Below are 18471 nucleotides of genomic sequence, written 5' to 3' on the forward strand. Positions count from 1 at the left end.
TGGCTGCCGCTCCAGGCTCTGTGCTCTTGGGCTGTCGTGGCACAGTTCGTTAGGGAGGTTGCTTCATAGGAGGGAAGAGTTCCCTTTCTCATGACATAGTCTAGAACACTCCCTGGACAAACCAATGAGCATCAGTAAATGTGTTGTGGGGGGGCGGCAAAGATAAAGTAGCTAGGCTGGGTGGTGGTGGGAAAGAACAGAGGCCTCAGAGGCGGACACAATTTTCAGGCAAGCCCTTCAATCCCTCCAGTTCCACTTGTACATAGTCGTGGATTAAGTTACCTGTATTTTTCTAATTCTAATAATCGATGATACGGTGTGAACTGTCCTACCTCTCCAGTGAGCCAAGGTGGGTCTCAACTCGCTTCCATTTACTCAGCACCCACCATGCACCAGGCTAAGTACCTTATCTTTTTAATTCTCATACTGACCTATTTAGACAGGTAATCACCTCTCTCATTTTAAGGACAAGAAATAATCTGAGGAATAGAGTCCCTTGGATGAAGTCACACAGCACTGGAAAAATGTGGCATGGTGGTGACGAGAGGCTAGGGCTCAAACTCAGACAGTTTGATGCGGAGCCCGTGCACTTGACCACTGGGCAATACCACCACTGTTCCCTGGCCCGGGAGCCCTCCGTTTGGATGACACTTATCTGCCAGGTTGGCCTTGAAACCAAGGGTCCTTATGATGTTGATTAAATTTAGTTTTAAATCCTAGCTCTAGAAATCATTCTCTCTCTCTCTCTCTCTCTCCACACACACACACACACACACACCCTCAGAGACCCAGCCTTTCCCCCAGATAATCAGCAATCCCTGAGGCAGCAGAAGACGGTAATACTGGACCTGGACCTCTGGCAGACTAAAGATAACACCTTGACCTAAGTTATGTCAATTCCCCAGCCCTAAGGTGGAAAAACCGTCTGGCTCTTTTTCCATGAGACCAGACAGAACTCTGGAAAAGACCTCAGAACTGTCAAGACCTGAAGAAATGATTCATTACCTTTACCTTACCTCCGACCAATCAGCTCCCAACATGACCCACAGTGTCCTGTGATTTTGCCTTATATAACCTGTAACCTACACGCCATCGGGGAGCCAGGTCTTTGAGTGCTAGCTCGCCTGTGTCTCCGGGCTTGGCGCCATTTCCTTAAATAAACCTCTACTTTCTTTGCTGCAAACTCCTGTTCATGTCTCCATTGGCTTTGATGTGTGCAGGCAAAACGAACCCTTTAAGTTCAATAACAGCCTGAGAGCCTCCCGAAATCCACTTTTGTACTGAAAGCACCGGACAGAAACATTTCCACTGATGTTCCAAGGGCACATACCTAAAACCAAGAGAAACTGGCTTGTTACAACGCTACATAAAGAGGTCCAAAGTTGGGGTCCAAAGGACGAGTGCCCTGGTGTTTCAGAAGGCCTCATTTAACCTTCTCAGCAGACAAGAGCCAATGTGGCATTGTACCTTCCGAGGGAGCTGATGGGACAGCCAACCGCATGGTGACGGCCAGTCTTTAGAGTACCAAGCATTTATCCAGCAGAATACTCTTCCTTTGGGAATACATTGTAGCTTCACCTATGAATTTTATTGATGAAGTGAATTAATAAGCACGCTTAGAAGAAAAATTAATAGAAGATTAGCTCTTCTCTTGATACCAGAGTTATAAAACAACATTTCAGACCTTTCCCCTAACTTCTCATTCCAGTGAAGTTGGCACCCAGTGTCTTCTCTTTTCAAACAATACAAGTTGTGTAACCAACCAGAATCTGAGCAGAAGAGAAGCAACAGCGTTCATTTCCTCAGTCCCAAAACCTGGGAATCAGGAGGCAGGACAGCAAAGGAAGCCTTAACTTTACAGTAATAACCTGACCCCAAAGAGGCTTGAGACCTTAAGTGAAGAACTCATCAGCCACCTATGAGATAAAATACCTGAGGTCCCTAGCCGGCAATGGGAAGCCCCTCCAGAATGGTCTGAGGGGTATTTCAGGCACCTTCGGGTTCTTCTCACATCTATTTTCACCTCTTCTTCACTTAGAAACAGGAGTATTGGTGAGAGGAAGAAGTGATAAATGAGAAACGTGAACACCGGTACAGGTGAGAGACACTAAATAAACCACGACCCTCAGGGCTGGGCGCACGAGGCTGTCCTGGAAAGGGTTCCTGGACTCCCAGTGCTCACGTCGTTCATCTACCTGTGGGGCTCACTCCAGTTTTCCTGCCGTGAAGGCACTGGGGACACCATCGTGTGGCATGGCGGTCAGGGGAAGCACTACCACGTTTTTCTGCAGCCTTGTCCTATTACGCAGCATGTAGAGTGGCCTTGGGGAAGAAGGCTAGGCAGACAGCTTGGTTGAAGAGCAAGTTGAAAGGGAGGTCTGCCTCCATCTCTTTCCTTGAGGATTACAATCCACAGCTATAGGTAGAGAGGGGACGCGCCTGAGCATCTTGGGTTTGGGAGCAGGGCTTGCTCGGTGATGCTTTGGGATTATCTCACAATTGTGTTCTCTTTAGTTCCAGCCTTAACCCTGGGAATCAGCGTGCCCTGGCTTTGCCAGTTCTCATTTGAGACAGGCCCGCCTATGCCAGCTCCTGATGAAAAAGGCCAGGCAAAATTCACAAGACCCTGGCAACAAAGGAGGTGTAACACGGCCCAGGGAGGACCCGCCGATGTTCCCAGGGAGCCTGCTTCCTTTGGGCTTCTTCGTCCACCAAGCTACTTTCAGGAGACTTACCTAAGCATCTTACCACACCTGATGCTGTGCAACAGGAGCCAGAGGCTGCACCACTGATGTGGGGAGGCAAGTACAGAACCCAAAGAAAGCAAAGTTAAAGCACTGTCAGGAAATGACCAAACAAACTGACATGAGAATCAGGAGAGTAGAGATTATGCCTAAGTCCACTCTCGGGGCAAGGGAATGTACTCTTTAGGAAGGTGGCTAGGGAGAGACTTACGAAATGCTCAGGGCAGAGAACAAAGACTCTACACAAAGACGATATACAACAAAGCTCTATACTGTATGCAAGCTAAAACTTTAGCGTTTCCTCTCCCTTAGCACTGAGAGATGAGCTCTATGGCCTGCTGGTATCTTTTAAAAGGGGGAGGTGGGGGAAGAAGATCCATTAACTGCCTCCTTACAAAAACGGTATCGAGAAGGCTGAAAATGTATAAAAAGTCACCATGTACAGAATGAACGGGCTCCCTTTCAATTATTAGCTTGTTTGACGCCCACACGTAACTCAGTCTCCTTATACAACAACTTAGTCTGAAATTTATCTTGTTCAACAATCCAGTGTGGATTGCAGAAACTCTGATTTCCTACCAGTTAAAACACAAGCAGTGAGCAACCAGGCTGGCTTTCCAAGGGCAAAGCAAATATAGGAATATAACAAACTGCTTCTCTGAGGCCCTTAAGGCAGAAGCAGCAGCCAAATGCCATCAGGGGTGAGATGTTCACTGGCATCTCTGAGCCAGTTTCTACCACCTTCGAGAGCTCAGGCGGAATAGTGACGCTATCTATACCCCACTCTGTGGGGTTCTAGCAGCCCTATTTACCAAATGAAATCCGGTCAATAAGCTCTCACTTGTCTACCCAGTATGTCGATACACCTGAACCGACCTTCTGTGGCCTCTGAGTGTATGAGCCTGGAACATTGTTAGTTACTGGTTCAAGGAATCTGTCTTCCTGAACAGACTGCAGATTCTCGGAGAACAGGGATCAAGTCTCCTAACTTTTCTGGCACTCGCCTTCGCGGTGTTAGTTATGTACCACTATGTAACAAATCACTCCACAATTTAGTGGCTTACAACAATAAATACAGAAGGTGCCAAAAAATGTATACACATTTTAAGAAAGGAAAACTGTATTAAAATTGTAATACTCAACATATACTGATAACAAAAGATGAGTACAAGTCACGTTTGACTTCTGCAATTAGAAGAGGTGCTCAAAACCATCAGCGCCCAGTCACTTCTGATTATGGCAAACTACTGCTTGAGCAACGTTGACCAAAGTGTCCATTTGTGTGCATTTTTTTGGCACCCCCGGTATTTATTATCGGCTTAGCTGGGTAATTCTGGCTCATGGTCTCTTGTAAAGTTATAAACTACAAACCACCGGAGGCCCTGACTGGGCCTGGAAGATCCCCTGCTGAGAAGGTTCGCAGACATGGCTGCCGGCAGGAGTCCACCGCTCCTCAGCACGCGAGTCTCTCCACAGGACTGCCGAGTGTCCTGAAAACATGGCAGCTGGCTTTTCCCAGAGCAAGGGATCCAAGAGGGAGCAAACAAGAGAGCAGACACGAGACAAAGCTGCAGTCTTTTTAATAACTTACTCTGAGAAGTGACATACCATTACTTCTGCCACATAGACCAACCCTGATCCACTGTGGGAAAGGACTACATAGGGTGTGAATATCAGGAGTGGGGTCACTAGGGTCCATCATGGAGGTTGGCGGCCATATTTGCCATTTTAAGTGTTCAGGAAATTTTTACTGAACATGAATGGATGGCCTTTCAAGGGGGAACTTGAAGCTATTGCTTTCCTTTTCAACTCAATCTTAGCTGACAGTCTCATGCTCTCTGCTGACCTAGCCCTCCACAGTAGGGAAAAAGAGCAAAAAGCACTAGAAGCGTCACCAGTACGTCTGTCCATCCCTACAGGAGCTTTCCCTTCCCCAATTCTACTTCAACAACGAAAAAGGCATTTTAAGCTAAATTCAGTTTCTCACTCACCCAAACAAAGGGTGTCCTACCAGTACAATGAGGTCTATTGTCAAGGGCAGAATGGACCCAAATGACGCACAGAGGCGTATCACGAACTGCGCAGGGCCTGCCACTATAGCATGCATCAACAGAGCAGAGGAGGGGGGCGGAACTGACAATAAAGAGGAGGTACTGAGAACATGACATTTCCCAGCATGGCCTCCAGGAGCCCAAAGCCACACTGCTGCACTGCTTTTTGTTAAGATGGTGGCAGTAATTTTTAAAGTTTAAGAAAGCCACTCAATTTCTCTCCAACTTACATAATTTGCTACCATCAAACTTAACTCTTGACATTATAACGAAGGATGACAAAACTTGAAAAGGGCCCAGAAGATGAGCTGGTATGGCAGTATATAAGGACTGAAGCCCCTTGCTTTGAGTAAGGATCAAAGTGCCTTCACCCATTTTTTCCCTGCCTTCATTTATGAAAGATATTTCACACTGGATATAGAATCCTAGACTGACAAGTTTTTACTTTCAGCACTTTCAAGATGTTGTTCCATTGTCTTCTGGCTTGATCTGATGAGAAATCTGTATTAGTTCTTGTGTTTATTTCCCTGTAAATAATATCTTTTTTCCTTGCATTTCTTTTACAATTTTCTTTTTTATCATTGCTTTCCAGCAATTAGATTATGTCGCTTAGTGTGATTTTATTTGTGTTTATCCTACTTGGAATTTATTAAGCTTCTTGGTTCTCTGTGTTTATAGTTTTCATCAACTTTGGAAAATGTTCAGCCATTGGTCTTCAAACATGTTTCCTGCCCTTTTTTCTCCCATATCTTCTAGAAATCCAATTACATGTTGGACTGTTGCTATTTTCCCATGGACCATTGAGACTCTGTTCAGTTTTTCTTGCTCTTCTCACTGCTTCAATTTGAGGCTTCTGTTGTTGTATTTTCAAGCTTGCTAATCTATTTTTTCGTAGAGACTTCTTTTCTGTTAAGACCATCCAGTGAATTTTTCAGAAACTGTATTTTCGGTTATAGGTATTCTATTTTTATAGACATTCACTTTTATACCTTCCATTGGGCTCCTCATTATGCTCCAGTTTTTCTTTAAAACCTTCAGCATAGTTATTGTCACTGTTGTAAAGTCCTTTTCTGGTGATTCTATCATCTCTGTAATTTCTCAGTCTATTTATATTCATTGACTTTTCCCGATTGTAGGTCACAATTTCCTGCTTCTTCACAGTCTAGTAATTTTTTATTAGAAGCTATACATTATGATTGCTACATTGTTAAGTATTTGGATTTTATTGTCTTCCTATATAAAGAGTATTGAAGTTTGTTTGCGTAAGCAGTTAAGTTTGTAGAACAGCTTGGTCAGTTCAGGGTTTTCTTCCTTTTCTCTTTAAATCAATTTTGAGGCATAATTTGCATACCAAAAATGCACCCATATTAAACATACAATTCACTGAATTTTGAGAAATGTGTATACTGATGTAACCCTCACTACAATCAAGATACAGCAATTTGCATCACCTCAAAAAGTTTTCTTATGTCCCTTTGCAGTTAGTCCCAAGGCTACTACCTCAAGGCAACCACTAATCTACTTTCACTAGATTAGATTTCAAGTTTCTAAAATGTCACATAAATGGAATAATATAGTATGTATTCTTTTTACCTGGATTCTTTTTTTTAAATTGTCTTTTTTTTTTTTTTTTTTAGATTTTTTAAAATTAAAACACAGCTAACATACAATGTTATATTAGTTTCAGGGGTACATCATAGTTATTCAAAAGTACCCACCTGACACTATACAGTGTTATTGCCACCTTATTGATTTTATTCCCTTTGCTAAAGAAGTGATCACCATGATCAGTCCAGCAACCAGCTGACCCTGTACCACGCTATCTGCCAACTTTTCCCCCCACTTTTTAAATTTTCCAATTAGAGTTGATATACACTATTATTTTATATTAGTTTCAGGTGTATAGATAGTGGTTATTTATATAATTTAGGAAGTGATCCCCCTGACTAGTACCACCTGGCACTATACATAGTTATTACCATATTATTGATTATATTCCCTATACTTTACATCCCCATGACTATTTTGTAACTACCGATTTGTATTTCTTAATCCCTTCACCTTTTTCACCCTGTCCCCAACCCCATTCCCATCTATCACCCTGATAAATCTAGTACCCATCTGGCACCATACATAGTTATTACAACGTTATTGACTCTATTCCTTATGCAATATCCTACATCCCATGACTACTGTGTAACAATCAATTTGTACTTCTTAATCCCTTCCCCTTTTCACCCACCTGTAATGCCCCCTCCCATTATCTGGATTCTTTTGCTCAGCATAGTCAACATTATCATATGTATCAGTTCATTCCTTTTTTGTTGCAGACATGTATTCAATTGTACGGATATAACACAATTTATTTATCCATTCATCTGTTGACAGACATTTGGTTTGTTTCTAGCTTGGGGCAATTATGAATAAAGTTGCTATGAATATTCATATACAATTCCTTTTGTGGCCATATGTTTTCTTTTATCTTAAGTAAATATCTAGAGATGAAATTGCTGGGTTGTTCAGCACACGTACTTTTCTTTGCAAGAAACTTTCAAACTGTTTTCCATAGTGGTTGTACCATTTTACATTTCTGCTAGCAATTTATAAGAGTTTCAAATTTCACATTCTCTACAGCTCTTGGTATTGTCAATTTTTTAAATTTTAGCCATTCTTGTGGGCACACAGAAGTATCTAATCATTATTTAATTTGCATTTCCCTGACGACTAATGGTATTGAACATTTTTTCATGTGCTTATCGGCCATTTGTATATCTTCAGAGAAATGTCTATGAAGATGAAGATCCTTTGCCTATGCTTAAATTGCATTGTTTGTCTTTTTATTGAGCTGCAAGAATTCTTTACATATTCTGGATACAAGCACTTGGTCAGATACCATATTCCAAATATTTTTTCCCAGGCTGTGGCTGGAACACCTTTTCATTTTTCTTTACAGTATGTTTTGAAGGTCAGAAATGCTTAATTTAGATGAAGTCCAATTTATCTTTCCTTTTTTAATGGTTCAAGCTTTTTGTGTCCTAAGAAATCTTTGTCTATCCCAAAGTCACAAAGCTTTTATCCGTTTTCTTCTGAAAGTGCTCACTTCTACATTTAGCTCTCTGAGGTACTTCTCCTTAATTTTTGTGTGTGGTATCAAGGCTTGTTATTTAAGCTGTGCGCCCTTCCCTCTGGGGTGAGATGAGGCATGATTCTTTTGAGGTATCTACTGAATGCCTCTGGTGTTCAACAGTCTCTTACTCTAACTGGAAAGAAAAACATCTACCAGTCCTAGAAAGAGTTCAGCTTATAGCTTCCCAGCAGCTGTTCTTTGCTTTGCCTCATAAGTTTTACCCTATGCACGTGCAGATTAATGTTTAGAAAAAGACTTGAGGAGACCCCTAAAAGCAGATGTCTAGAGCCTTTCTTCTATGTAGCTCTTTTTTATCCATATTGTCCCTGAAAATTGCCACTGCCTTGGTTGGCCTCCTCAACTTTTGTCTTCTCAACTCAGCAAGGCTGCTGGGCTCTGCTTGGGCTCCTCCTCACCGCTCTGAGATCTGGAAATTGTCTCCAGCAGAAAGTTAGGGGGAGGACCACAGGGCTCACCTCATTACTTTCTTTCCCTCAGGCATCACTATCCTAAGCTGCCTGTTGTCCAATATCTGCAAATAGCTGTTTTATGTATTTTGGTCTATTTTATGGCTGCTTACAGAAGAAGGACAAGTTCTATACTGGTGACTCCTTTATTGACAAAAGCCTCTTCATCCACGCTGGCATAGGCTCCAATGTTAAATTTATCCATATCGGAAAGATTCCTCTGACTTCAATGACAAGCCCTACTGGATTCCAATCTCAAAATGGAAAGCCTGTGGCTTTTTCCCGGTCCACTTAATCGTGCCTAGAAAAATGATGGCAATGATGCTCTCAGTGAAAAGCCAAGCAGATGAGGGGCAGTGGGAACCAAATGGTATTGAAGAACTTCCTACGCAGGGGAGACAGAAAGCCCAGAGGTTAGAGAAGCCGGGTCCCTGTGTCATGAATGGCGCACGGACACTGCACACAGCAGGCAGACAGAGCTGTGGGAGTCCCAGCAGTACAGTGAGACCCACCAGGGTTGAATTCCAGTGTTCCACTTAGTGGCTGCCACAACCTTACATAGTTTCTGTGGCTCAGTTTCCCCAGGTACAAAATCGGATAATCTGAGTGCCCACTTCATGTGGCTAATGTGAGACATAAGAGTTAACATATGCAAGGCGCTTACATGACTGGAAACATAATTAGCACTGTATAAATGTGCCTCAGTATTGTCACCAGATCAAAAACTGGCCAAAGCACCTTCAACCAAAGTACCTTCAGAGCCTGTAGCTCTGACCTCCCAACCAGGGGAGGCCTTACAAAGAAGACTAAAAACAGATCGTACATTTACATGGTCTCAAAATATCTCCTCACAAGTTAACTTATTACAACGGGAAAAACTGTAACTTCACCTTGGAGAGACCTGGAGGAACCAACTTACCCAAGTCATCAAAGAGAACCTTAGTGAAACAGGGTAAGTCAAGATCAGGGGCCTCTGGTTCTGACATATTAAGGAGGTCACAACACCACTTATGCAGCATTCCTGCCCCAAACACATAACCTGAATGTAATCACAAGAAAACGTCAGACAAACTCAATCTGGGACATAGTACCAAATCATTAGCCTGTACTCTTCAAAAGCAAAAAGGCTAAGAAAGGAACTGTTCCAGACTAAAGGAGACTAAAGAGATGTGGCACCAGAATGCAAAGTATGACTCTGGACCAGGAAAAAATAGCAGTGAAGGCAGTATTTAGGCAACTGATGAAATCTGAATCTGGAGCATGGATCGATAACATTATTAACGTGACACTTCCTGAGTTTTGATAGTTGTACTGTTGTTACAAAAGAGAACACCTGTGCCCTTAGAAAATGCACGCTGAACTATTTAGTGATTAGAAAAGTGAAAGATCAGTCTGCTCGCATCTCCTAAGTCTCACTGTTTTCTTTATGGTACTTTCCGGTAGGGACCAAACTGCCACCTTGGGCTTCCGCACCCAGCAGAGCACCAGGACGTGCCAGCACCAGCTGGCAGGCAAGCAAACCAGGCCCAATGAGAGGCAGAGCTACACCGAGACCTAACCTGCACAGTCCAGACTGAGTCCTACAGACTTCAAAGGAGAACAGTATGGGCTAAGGTCATTACGGAGTTTCCTGGAAGATGGGGAGGAGGCAGGAACGGGTTTGGCAGGTGCAGGGGCTGGGAGAAGAGCAGCCCTGTGGCATCAGGCTGCACTCCAGTGCCTGATAACACGGCCATTCTCCTTGGCCCAGGCTACAGGGCAGTGACTGCAGTGTCCATGGCACAGAAAGCGCTCAGAAAAGGAGGACGGGGCAGGAGCAGGTCCAGGAGTCTGGCTGTTGGGCAAGATGCCAGGATGCCACCTCAGTCCCAGGCAAAGAAGGATCCACTACATCACACTACTGGCAGCTACGGCCAGTGGGCACAGGACTGCGAAACTCCCTCGTAGGATTCAGTGGTCCACATGCTATGAACACCTCAGACAGCACTGTCCCTCATGCTTCCCATCACCGCAAACTACAGCCCGAAAGTTACAAACAGTAGATGCTCCTCACGGGGAGGACCCCATGAGATGCGAAAGCGATGTGATAAAACTGCTTTAAAAGAAAGGTTCTTAAAGAAATAATCCAAATGGAGCATGAGGTAAATGCAGAGCCTGACTTGCCACCCAATAATTTAATCCACCATCCTTTCTAAGCGCACGCTGTGTAAGGACAGCTCTCTGGACCCCCCTCCAAGCACACTGCCTCCCTTTCTGAAAGCCTCTGCCTGCATGCTCTCCAGCCCCCAGCACTGCCAGCCATGCGAGGTCTCCTCAGCGCTCACCACCCAGTGTTCAGAGCCCCGCGCACCTCTTCTACCTCCAGTGTTGTGCGCTCAGGGCTTCCTCGGGGACACTTTCCATCTCCTGGCAGAATCCCTCATCCCTCTCCCTCTCTCCGTAAGTGTGTTTCAACTGCCCCAGTCCTCTTCACACTGCCAGCATACCCACAGCCCACACCTCCAGGACAGGGGATGGGTCTCAGCTCTTTTTTGTCAAGGCAGCACCCAGCACCAGGCTTGGCACCCAGGGTCTTACCAAACCTCGACAATCCACTGTCCTCATCCTTCACAGCAACACGCTGACCTTCTAATCTGTTCTGTTAGAGCTCGTCTGAGAGTCTGCTGACTAATCCACAAACTGAATAAATGTAGTTCTCAACGGGGCGATTCTGATCCCCAGGAGACATTTGGCAATGTCTGGAGATATTTTGGTCACAAGGGGAAGTGGGGTGGGGAGGAGTGGGGGTGGTGCAGAGCTACTGGTATCCAATGGGTAGAAGCCAGGTTTGCTGCTAAACACCCTACAATGCATAGGACAGCACCCCCCACCCCACACACACAATAAGGAATTATCTGGTCCAAAGTGTCAATAGTTGGAAATGCCAAGTTGAAAAATCCTGAGCTGGATGGATAACTTCCTAGTAGTGGAATAACCTAAAGGAGACTCACAGATCACTTCTACACATATATGAAGAACAGGGTGACTCTTAAGGGTTACCCCTGACTCTTAATATTAACTATTCTCCTTACAGTCATATAGCACCAAAAAGAAATTCTGTGAAAACCTGCAGGTAACCTGAAACCACACTGGGCCCTGGAAATCCCACATCACCAACTGCTGAGTGGACTCATGTACTCTACTCCCTCCATCCCTGCTGCTCTAGGAGAGGCTCTGCCTCTTGGACACTGGACCAGTCCCAGGGGAGGATTGCCACCCCTGCACAGTCAAGGGAAACCTTCACAAAGGCCCAGGCCAGAAAAGCAAACCTAACATGTAACTCATACAGGCACTAAATGATTGGCGAGTCATGTCAAATGTATATTTTTCATGCTATCAATAGCCAGAAAACAATCTGAAGCTCCAGATAATACTTTGTACATAAAAAATAAGTATTAAGAAAGAAAATTGCCATATGACCCAGCAATCCCTCTCCTGGGTATCTACCCAAAAAATCTGAAAACATTTAGAGATAAAGACACGTGTGCTCCAATGTTCATTGCAGCTTTGTTTATGGTGGCCAAGACATGGAAACAACCAAAATGCCCTTCGACAGATGAATGGATAAAGAAGTTGTGGTATATATACACAATGGAATACTATTCGGCGGTAAGAAAAGATGATATAGGAACATTTGTGACAACATGGATGGATCTTGAGAGTGTAATGCTGAGCGAAACAAGTCAGACAGAAAAAGCAGAGAACCATGTGATTTCACTGATATGTGGTATATAAACCAAAAGCAACAAAAGAACAAGACAAACAAATGAGAAACAGAAACTCATAGACACAGACGATGGTTTGGTGGTTGCCAGAGGGTAAGGGGGGTGGGGGGTGGGAGATGAGGGTAAGGGGGATCGAATATATGGTGATGGAAGGAGAACTGACTCTGGGTGATGAACACACAATGGGATTTATAGATGATGTAATCCAGAATTGTACACCTGAAATCTATGTAATTTTACTAACAATTATCACCCCAATAAATTTAATAAAATAAAATTTAAAAAAAAAAGAAAGAAAATCAGAATTATTCAAAGAGGAAAAAATGAGATGAAGTAGCCAAGGCTACAGAGTTATCGGAGAGTACACTGTGTAAACGAGCGGTGAAAAAGGCAGGCCGAGAAGGGGAAGTGGCTAAGGGTGTTTGGAGTTTACATTTCAGCTCTGTACCTACTAACCAGGACTCTGAGCGGGACACTTCTGCTCATTGGCCCTGTTTATAAAATGAAAGCAACTCCTCCTTCCAGGATCGTATGAAGTACATCACGGGCTGAGCACCAGAGCAGCTGCAGGAGAGAAGCCGATGCAGTGGCCAGCCCCCCACCTGCTACCACATACCACAGCACCTGGGGCCGATGAAGCCAGAAACGCAGACGCAGCCCTGTAAGTGGGCTGCCCCCGTCCACCCACTGCCCTCTCATGGCCCATGGGAGGCTCTGTCGGTGAAAACACAAGAACACATTAGGAGAAGAAAGGAGGTTACTACATATATACTAACACCACCTGGTTTGGGGACATGGTAATTTGGAATTCACAATCACCATGACGGTTGGGTTAAAGGTTTTTACTACTATGCAGTCTATGAAAAGAGGTCTAAAGGTAAAGGTGCTGTGCAAACAAGATGGAAAGGGAAATGTTTAACCTAATTCAGAAAACAAGTTCCTCAAGCACTTGTGAAATGTTCTTCAACAGGACTTATGAATGCAAATATTTTAATAACAATGCAGATGGTGACATCACCTCCAACCCCCTCCCCGCCCCCCCCTTACAGAGAGCATAACAAGTGCCTGACACTCATCCAACTTCCCCACAGACATTCTTTCTAATCCCCACGTTCCCAGAAAAAGTATCATCCCCATCTTGCTGGGGAGGAAACTGAAGCTTTGAGAAACACGTAGGTTGCCCAAGGGCACCACACGGCAGGAGCAGAAATGGAAGCCAGGTTGACTGGTTCCAGAGCCAGGGATCTGCTATTTTTAACCACGTGTAAAACTTCCAAAACGACTTCATCTTCATGAAAACAGTATATGAATTGCAAGGGATTTTAAACAGATCATTAAAACAGTAGAAGCTTGATAGGCCCCTATAGGGCAACACTTGACAGACAGACATTTAAAAGGCTAAAAAATGCATTTCATTAAATTATTCTACAATTCAGATTGTCCCCTAATTCAGACAACTCTCTCTCTTGCCTTGATTTTATTCCAAGTTAATGAAGTTTTACGACAAATAAAGGAGTAGATCACCATTATGAATAAATGCTATGAGGTAAATCAGCTTTAGAAAACTTGCAGTTTCTAAGAATAAAGACACCTAACCAGCCCCCATGCTAATGTTGGCCATTCCCCTTTCCTCCATGGGCATAGTACCAGCCTGGGTCAGAAAAAGGGATGTTCTCTCTTTGCCTTGGCTGGCATTCTGGAGGGAGGAAAGGAAATTGACATTTATGAGCATGTGGGGTGCCAGACCCAGAGATGGGCGCCTTCACTCAAGAGCTCCAGCTCCAATTCAGCCATCACTAGGTTTCATTATTTTACCAGGACGAGGTGGTCACTGAGTGAAAATTTACCGGGGAACAGGACATTCACAGGATCTCAACATATCACCACCACAGAGAGAACTTATTAACTGTGAAGGAGAAATGTACCTTTATAACGGAGAGATCTGGAGACCTCCCCACTCTGCCCAATAATCGGCCCTATTATCACTAACAGTGGGGCTGCCTGCTGGCACGTGCGTCCTGGTGTGACGGCATATGAAGCACACAGCACTGCTTAGGGATTGTTCTCGCTGTAAAAAAGTTATCCAAATCTAATAGCTCCTGCAGACCAAACGCAGGAAACACAGGGGTCAGCAAAACAGAGCAAACATCACTAGGAAACACCCGACAACTCCAAAATATGAGACACTGTACATGACAACCGGTGAGGACTCTTCAAAAAGACGTCATTTAAAAAAAAGGTGTGTGTGTGTGTGTGTGTAGTGTGTGCAGGGGGAGATTCTTCTACAGTAAAAGTGACTTAAAAACATAACCAAATGCAATGTGTGGACCTTGACTGGACTATAGTTCTTCAAAACTCGAGTTCTTAGAGACCTGTGACACTACGGATGTGGCCTGGATAGTGGATGACGTTGTGGAGTTATTTATTTATTTTCTTAATAGGTGTGATCATGAAACTGTGGGTATGAGTACACGGTCCTTATTCTTAGGAGACTCAACTGCAGTTTTTAGGGGTAACGTGGTGGGTATGATGTTGGCTGCAACGTACCTTCAAATGGCTCAGCCAAAACAAAGCATAAAGAGATAAAGTGAATGTGGCAAAATGTGAACAATTTCTGAATCTGGGTGGAGGGCAGAGAGTTGTTCACTCTATTATTGTTATCTTTTCCATATGTTTCACATTTTTTAAAATAAACATTGGGGTACGGTGGGAAGAAGTGATTCCAGGAGACTGTCCTGACCTGAGTATGTCTGTACGGAACACACCGGGAGGCCAGTTCACCATGCGACAAAACACCAGGGACTCTTATTGGAGATTAAGATTTCAAAGCTGGGTGGACTGGTCTGTGATGTCACTTTGGGCCTCAGGAAAAAAGCTATCATTTCTCAATGCCAGAGCGTTTCTGTAAAACACTGACACCTTCTCCCAGCTGGCTAGTCCCCATATCTGTAACATGAAAATAGGCAGGTTGATGTATCCAAACTCCCAAAATGCTTGTTTTTGTGAGAAACCAATTCTGTCTCCACTTCAGCTCAGAACTCTGTGCACAGCGAAGGCGGCAGGAGTTTGCTTTGCATTTCCATGTCCTGAGAGTAAAAACCCCCAAATGCTAACACACTCATTGGCCGGTACTGACTCTGGCTGACAGCAGGAGCAGTTTGCTGAGCTCCAGGACTGCTCAGCTCTATTTGGCTGTGACTCTAGCAAGTCACAGACTAGAGATAAAGCCACCAAAACAAGAGGAACTATCAGGCAGGCAGATCAGGACAAAGCCCCCCTCGTTTAAAGCATTTCTTTCTATTCAGACACCCAATTTCGGTGACATCCCAGAAAACCCTGAGTGAGAAGTCCCTTCAGAAGCTTGCCCCTGAGTTTGTTCAGCTTTCCTCGCTGGACCCTCTGGAATGCTTACCAACTTAACAAGGTGATGCTGACCCTGGGACATGCCCGCAGGCAGTGGCTCGTAACAGTCTTGTAATACGTTCAGGTAGCTTGAAGAATCAGCCTCATGTATCACCTGGCACAGACTCTCAGCTGCCTGGACGGAGACTGTCTGAAAAGCCCCCATAGGGTGAGCCAAGTGCCTGGATGAGAAATCCTTGTGAGAATCAAAATTCTCCCCCGAGACATTAATACATTTGAGAAGTCTTCCTCTAGGACAAAAACCTCCCGGGTGAAAAACACAGCGAGTTGTTAAACGGAGAAAATAAAGTGATTTTCTGGATAGAAAAAGAAACATAATAAAGACAGTGGGCTGAGGACGCACTGAAATTGGGTATGTAAAGTAATGAAATCTACCTCACAGCCTGTCTGGCAGAGAAGTGGGTCCATCTCACAGAACAGAGCTGGTCCAACAGGAAAACGGAAGAGTACCTTCCCTCAGCTGGGGGAAGTGTCAGAGAAGAGAGGCCCTGAGCCCACTGCCTACAGGGATGAAAGCAGATTGAAGGGAAAAGACTGTGATCCCAGAGAGGATAGGGACTGTTAGCTTAAACCGCAGGAGCGACCACTGGTATTTAAAATATGCTTGAAGAAGATAATGACGGAACTAATGAAGGATGGAGTAGTCTCATCTTAACAAACAAGACCTCCCGGGGCGGCTAGATGGCTCAGCTGGTTAGAGCGCGAGCTCTCAACAACAAGGTTGCCGGTTCAATTCCCTCCATGGGATGGTGGCTGCGCCCCCTGCAACTAAAGATTGAAAACGGCAACTGGACTTGGAGCTGAGCTGCACCCTCCACAACTAGGTTAAAGGACAACGACTTGGAGCTGATGGGCCCTGGAGAAACACACTGTCTTCCAATATTCCCCACTAAATTTATTTAAAAAAAAACAAAAAACCAAACCAGACCTCCCGCAGGGGCTGCACAGTGGACCCTCTTCTCACGGGAGCCTGGCACTTGTGACAGCAGTTCTGCCAGACTGAGGACACTGAAAGCCCAGACAAAGCCAAACCTCACAGATGTACTTTCTTGAGACCACCTTCACCCCAGTTTGTTTTCCCCAGTAAAGTCATTCCAAATGTAAACCAGCACCTCGATTTCCTCCCCTTCCCAGCAGTGCAAAATGGAAAACCCCCACAGTTCTGTTTCAACAGAACCAAGTTTAAGAGCTAAGCAAGGAACTTCCCTGAATGGGTCCCAGTCAGTGGGATTCTCCTTGGCCTGCTACCTGCTTCTAAGTGGGGGACTAAGGCTCTCATTCTTATCTCCATTTCTGTGTCCAGGGCAGACAGTTCTAGCCTTTCCATCTCTTCTCCCCATCACTCCATTCATCATTGTCCCAAGACCTACGACCCCTCTCCACAAGCTCCCTCCATGTCTGACCTTACACCGAGCAAGAGCCCACTTTCTAGTCGGATCTTTACATGAAGTACCAACCACAGTGGGAGCTGCACATGTGCTCACACTGAAGATGAGGTACAGAAGTGAGCGTGCGCCTGAAGACGCGCAGGGCCAGTGCCGTCACTCTGAACATTCAACCAGGCACATTTCTCAGCTGCCAGCCACTCTGCCCCCTCACGATCATATTTCCCTCTCTGAATCCTAAGTATCAAACCCTAGGGAGTAAGTCAGGCCATCAGCATCAATCAAACCCACGAAAATAGCCAGAGCGAGGCTAAGAACTCTTAGGAAACAAAAACGAAGACTGCACTTCCTTCAGAGAGAAAGGAAGGCCATCTGGAGGAGAGAAGTGGGAAGGGAGGGAAGTCCCACACACCGTGTCTTGAAAACACATAGTTCATGCACCCGAGTCAGCAGCTGATTTTGGCTAAGTAGTCACAAATTACTACTGTGGGAACAAGTGGGTATTTGTTCTTCAGGGAACCTATACAGTCGCGCACTTGTTGCAAGACTTATCAAGGCCAGGCAACCAGAAGAAAGTGGTCCAAGAACAGCCTCTTCAGGGTTACCTGCATCCTGGAGGAATTCACCCAAATAAGGCCCGTTTTACAAACAAGCAAAGCTGCAACTCCAGCACCTGGACCCCTACAAAACATACACACACTGCTGCAGGATCCTTCCCCTGTGCCAAGGCGAGTACCTTCTGCAGGAACTTCCCACTCTGCCCATGTGAGCACAGTGGGGAAGTCCTGAGAACAAGTCATTTTGGAATTAACTCCTCTGTAGACAATCATAACCCTCCCCTCCCCCAAAATGCAATCACAGGGGCACTCCTAGGTCTACAAGCCAACTGAAGCTTTTGTTAAACAAAGAAAGGAGGCGGACTAAGAAAAACTCATAACCTTCCACCTCACGCACACATAACAACAGGGTGGAACTTCTGGTTTTCCAGAAGGGCCATCTGGGGCTTTCTTCTCCGTCATGCAACTCTCCAGGAAGGGTCCCTGGTGACTTAGCAAAGGGATTTGGGGACCTCCCGGACCCTCTGGGCCTCCTTCGCCATTAAGCCACTAAGTTGCCCAAGTCTCATGGAAAGGAAGGAAATTTGAAATATAAATAATAAAAGTGGGCTGGGAGAGGGAACCGCCAGGAGAAGCTTGAGAGACAACTTAATTAGGAAAGCTTGGGACAGAGACGGAACAGGTGTTCAGGAAGACAGGAAAGAGGAAATGTGCAGAAAAAGGTGGGTGGGTCCTGTTCCGACCAAAACAGAAAATAAAACAGGGAGAAGGTGCCCGGGTGGGAGAAGATGTAGGGAGAGGGCAGTACTGGGAACGGAACGCATGGCCTAACAATCCAGGTACCGCAGAGTAGCGGCATTTAAATGCGAACGCGAGATAGTAAATCTTTGAGAAGTGTAGGTACAGAAAACAGCTCAGCATCAAACTGGGGATTTAGGGATGCGCGTTCAAAG

At 44.9% G+C, this 18471-nt stretch overlaps 1 protein-coding gene across 2 annotated transcripts in view; it reads right to left on the reverse strand.

Annotated features, from left to right (window-relative positions):
* The window catches only part of STIMATE (STIM activating enhancer), a 48019-nt gene that overhangs the window by 28871 nt on the left and 677 nt on the right, over nucleotides 1-18471 (reverse strand). The window lies entirely within an intron of this gene.

Source organism: Rhinolophus sinicus, linkage group LG10, assembly GCF_036562045.2.
Source record: "Rhinolophus sinicus isolate RSC01 linkage group LG10, ASM3656204v1, whole genome shotgun sequence".
Classification (NCBI taxonomy): Eukaryota; Metazoa; Chordata; class Mammalia; order Chiroptera; family Rhinolophidae; genus Rhinolophus; species Rhinolophus sinicus.